We start from the raw sequence: 5,590 nt of genomic DNA, 5'->3' as shown, positions 1-5,590 counted from the left end.
TCATGGAACCTCTCTCTCAAGTTTTCCAGAGTTCAGACTTGGACAGTTAGGTCTGTGACTGACTTGTGTCAAGTTTATTCTGGTCCTGTTCTTTAGCCCAGTAAGTCTCCTTTCCCTCATCTCTAAGCTTAGAACACCTGGTTCTTCCAGACAGAGGTGATGTGGGCATTCAGAGGTGGAACAGCCTCTATCCTTCTGGCTTCTCCATTCTGAGCAGTTGTGGTTGTAAGCTCTTGTTGGCATCACAAATGAGAGATGTTCTCGGAAGGATTTGGGCTTGTCTCCTGAGATTGTAGAGACCAACTCATTTTCAGACTGACTGTAGCAGACCACCTCCAACCTAGTATGCTGAAATGAAGAAAATGTTCGATTCAGATTTAGAAAATGGAAATTCAGTTATGTGTTCTCAAGGCAAGGTGAAGAAAAACAATGTTCTCGTCATTTCAGGTGATGGAAGTTGCTGAGTGTTACACACCTAATCTAGGAAGAACAACAGAAGGGGGATTTGAGTTCCATTAGGCCCAGAGTTTCCTTCTAATTGATTTCCTTTTTTAGAGGGTCGATCCTAGGTAGGTGACAGAGCTAGGTCAACACAATGTGACTTTTACTATGACCAGAAAAGCTGGAGGGCCTGAATCATTCACATTTTTCCAGTCTTATAACTAGACAGCTTCAGGATGGGGAAGTCCAGATAAAGTGGTATGTTTAATAAACAGCGAGGCTTGCCCAGTTGGATTCTCTGATTTGCAACTATTAATTTAAATTTTTAAAAAGTCCGCATTTTGGAAACCTCATTATTTTAGAGGCAAAAGTACTCTGAAGGGATTCCTGGGAAGAAGATTGTCCGGTTAGCAGGTGCAGACCCTGAACTGACAATGGAACCTTGGTTTGTACTTCACAATTAAAATCGGGACTCATCAGTACATTAGAAAATTTGAATTTATTTTCTTATGCTTTCTCATGGAGCAGACAGGGATCTTGTCCCTAAACAAGGAAAGATAGCTCCATTCAATCCTTCCCACTGGTTTGAGGGAATTTTTAAAAATGTATATTTGTATTTTAAATTGTGGAGAAAATACACGTAATATGAAAGCTATTAGTGACATTGAGTACATTCAGAATGTTGTACAACCATCATGGCGAACTAGTTCTAGAACATTTTCATCACCACCAAAGGAAATCCCATTCCAGCAACCAGTCACTGCCCATTTTCCCCCCTTCCCTTGACCCTGGCAATCATTAATCTTTCTGTCTCAGTGGGCTTTCTGACTCTGAATATTTCCTATAAATTGAATCATATGTAGCTTTTTGTGACTAACTTCTTTCACTCATTTTTCAACATTCATTTGTGTTCTGGCATGTTCATTCTTTTTATGGCTAAATAATATTCTGTCACATGAATATACCACAGTTTGCTTATCCACTCATCAGTCCATGGGTGTGACTTCAACCCTCAACTAGCTGAGAAGCCAGCAAGCCCTCAGTTTTCCCTTCTCTGGCTATGTGTACCTTTCAACATATAGAGCTGAGCATTTTGGCTTTTGTAAACAATGCCACAGTGAACACTTGGCATTATTTACAAAACTCATATATAAGTTTTTGTGTGAACACCTGTCTTCTATGTTTTTGAGTGTCTACCCATATATCCAGGAATAGAATTGCTGAGTTCTATGGTAATCCCTGCTTAATTTATTGAGAAACTACCATTTTGAGTTAGTATTTGTATATAGTGTAAGGAACAGGTCCAACTTTATTCGTTTGTATTTGGACATCCAAATACATACAAATACATATACATCCAAATACAAATACAGTTTTCATAGCAGTATTTATTGAAGAGACTGTCCTTTTCCCATTGATGAATGGTGTTGGTGTTTGACTGTTGTCAAAAATCGATTGACCATGTATGCAAGGGTTTATTTCTGGACTCTGTTTTATTCCATTCATCTATATGTTTGTCCTTATGACAGTAACACATTGTTTTGATTACTTTAAGCTTTGTAAGTTTTGAAATTAGGAAATATAAGTTCTGTAGCTTGGTTGTTTTTCAAGATTATGTGGCTGTCACTTGCATTTCCATATGAATTTTAGGATCTATTTCTGTAAAACAGGAAGTTGGAATTTTTGATAAGGAGATATATATATAAAAATTTGGGGAGTATTGCTATCTTGTCTTCCTATCCATGAACACAGAATGTTTTTTCCTTTCATTAGGTCTTTTATTTCTTTCAGCAACATTTTATAGTTTTCAGTGTATAAGCCTTGCACTTCCTTGGTTACATTTATTCCTAAGTATTTTATTCATTTGGATGTAATTGTTAATAGAATTGTTCTCTTAATTTCCTTTTCATATTGTGCATTGGCAGTATATAGATATAAAACCGATCTGTTTGTTGATCTTGTACCCTGCAACTTTACTGAGTTTACTATATCGAATACTCTTTGTGTGTGAATTCTTTAGTATTTTCTACATATGAGATCATGTCATCTGAGAATAGGAATAGTTTTGCATCCTTTTTTTCCTAATTCTGATCCCTTTTATTTATTTTTCTTGCTTAATTTCTCTGGCTAGAACTTCCAGTACAATGTCTAATAGCAGTGATAAAAGCACTTGTCTTATATCCTGATCTTAGGGGGAAAGCTTTCAGTCATTCACCATTGAGTATACAGTTAGCTGTGGATTTTTCATAAATACCTTTTATCATGTTGAGGAAGTTGCCTTCTATCTAGTTTGCTTAATTTTTTTTTTTTTAATCATGAAACAGTATTGAGTTTTTTGTTTGATTTTTTTTTTTTTAACATAGGGTCTCTCTCTGTCACCCGGGCTGGAGTGCAGTGGGGTGATCACGGCTTACTGTAGCCTTGACCTCCTGGCCTCAAGTGATCCTCCTGCCACAGCCTTTTGAGTAGCTGGGACTACAGGCATGTGCCATAATGCCTGGTTAATTTTTGTATTTTTTGCAGAGATGAAGTCTCACTATGTGGCCCATGCTCGTCTCAAACTCCTGGGCCCAAAAGATCCTCCCATCTTGGCCTCCCAAAGTGTTGGGATTATAGGCATGAGCCACCACACTTGGCCTTGGATTTTGTCAAATGCTTTTTTTGCATCGATTGAGATGATCATATGCTTTTCTTCCTTCAGTCTATTAATGATATGTTGTTTGATTTTCTTATATTGAAGCAATACTGCATTCGTGGGATAAGTCCCATTTGATCATGGTGTGTAATCCTTTTAATATGCTGTTGGATTCAGTTTGCTAGTGCTTTGTTGAGGATTTTTGTATCTGTGTTCATAAGAGATATTAGTCTGTAGTTTTCTTATGGTGTCTGTCTGGCTTTGGAATCAAAGTAATGCTGGCCTCTTCTATTTTTGGGGGGAGGAAGAGTTCGAGAAGGATTGGTGTTAATTCTTTAAATGAGTGGTAGAATTCACCAGTGAAGCCAGGTAGTACTGGACTTTTCTTTGTTGGGAAGTTTTGATTACCAAGCTCTTACTTGTTATAGACCTATTTAGATTCTCTTTTTCGTCCTGAATCCATTTTGGTAATTGATATGCCTAGGATTTTGTCCATTTTATCTAGGTTATCTAATTTTTTACATACGGATTGTTCATAGTATACTCTTACAATCCTTTTTGTTTTTGTAAAGTTGGTAATAATTTCCCCACTCTTATTTCTGATTTTAATTTTTTATATATATATATATATATATATTTTTTTTTTTTTTTTTTTTTTTTTTTTTTTCTGAGACGGAGTCTCATTCTGTCACCCAGGCTGAAGTGCGGTGGCACGATCTTGGCTCACTGCAACCTCCGCCCCACCTCCTGGGTTCAAGCGATTCTCATGCTTCAGCTTCCCGAGTAGCTGGGATTACAGGTGCCTGCCACCACCCCCAACTAGTTTTTGTAGTTTTAGTAGAGATGGGGTTTCACCATGTTGGCCAGGCTGGTCTTGAAGTCCTGGCTGCAAGTGATCTGCCTGACTTGGCCTCCCAAAGTGCTGGGATTACAGGCATGAGCCACCATGGCCAGCTGTCATTTTGTTTTTTTGTTGTTTTTTGTTTTTTAGACGGAGTTTCACTCTTGTTGCCCAGGCTGGAGTGCAGTGGCGCAATCTCAGTTCACTGCAACCTCCGCCTCTCAGATTCTCAGCTTCCTGAGTAGCTGGGACTACAGGGGCACGCCACCACACCTGGCTAATTTTTTTATTTTTAGTAGAGACAAGGTTGCACCATGTTGGTCAGGTTGGTCTTGAACTCCTGACCTCACATGAGCCACCCACCTCAGCTCCCAAAGTACTGCGATTACAGGCATGAGCCACCGTGCCCAGGCTCCAGCCTGATAATTGAGTAAAAACTATCACTTCCTAGCAGGCCCAAGAACCTTAAGACTATAGGTAAAATCTAAAATCTGCCTTGATTTGGCTTCTTAGCCTCAAAAGGTTTCTAAATCTGAAATTCCTATGTGACCAATGTAGATATTTTATCAACATTGCATAGATTTTAACGTGTAAGTCTAGTATATATGTTGTTAGATTTACACGTATGGATTTCATTTTTTGAGTGATTGCAAATGGTGTTTATTTTTAAATATTAAGATTTGTTGAAGTATAATGGATACACAAATAATGCCCATATTTAATGGATACATCTTGATGAGTTTGGACATATGCATATACCCATGATACCTTCACCACAAAGTACCAAACACATCTGTCACTTCCAAAAACTTCTGTGTGTTTTTTTGTTTTGCTTTGTTTTTTGCTAAGAGCATTTAAGTTTTAGCCTCTTAACATAAAGTTCACAATACCATATTATTAACTGTAGGTACTTTGTTATACAGCAGATCTCTAGAACTTACTAATTTTGCATAACTGAAACTTTACATCTATTGGATAATTCCCCATTTTCTTCTCCCCTCAACACCTGGCAACCACCACCTTACTCTCTGCTTTTATGAATTTGACTATTTTAGATACCTCATATAAGTGTAATCACGTCGTATTTATCCTTAATGGTTTTTTATTTTAAATCATATTTCCACATATTCATTTCTAGTATAGAAATACAATTGCTTTTTATATGTTTGTCATGTATCCTATGACCTTCCTTAACTAATTCTTGTTTTTCTGTAGTTTTTTTTTTCTTTGGAATTTTCTACATAGATGGTCATATAAGCTGCAAATAGAGACCATTTTCTTTCTTTCTGATATGAATGTCTTTTATTTCTTTTTCTTGCCTTATTGCACTGGCTAGAACTTCCAGCACTTTGTTTAATAAGACTAGTGAGAGTAGACATCCTTTCCCTGTTCCCAGTCTTAGGAGGAAAAACATTGAGTCTTTCATCATTAAATATAATGTTAGCTGTAGGTTTTCTGTAGATGCTCTTTATCAAGTTGAGGAAGTTCCTGTCTGAATTATCGTATTGCTATTATAACAATATACCAGCCGGGCGCGGTGGCTCACGCCTGTAATCCCAGCACTTTGGGAGGCTGAGGCGGGCGGATCATGAGGTCAGGAGATCGAGACCACAGTGAAACCCTGTCCCTACTAAAAATACAAAAAATTAGCCGGGCGCGGTGGCGGGTGCCTG

The sequence above is a fragment of the Chlorocebus sabaeus genome, chromosome 17 (genome assembly GCF_047675955.1).
Source record: "Chlorocebus sabaeus isolate Y175 chromosome 17, mChlSab1.0.hap1, whole genome shotgun sequence".
Classification (NCBI taxonomy): Eukaryota; Metazoa; Chordata; class Mammalia; order Primates; family Cercopithecidae; genus Chlorocebus; species Chlorocebus sabaeus.
The sequence above is the reverse complement of the archived record's forward strand: the minus strand, read 5'-3'. Positions refer to the sequence as shown.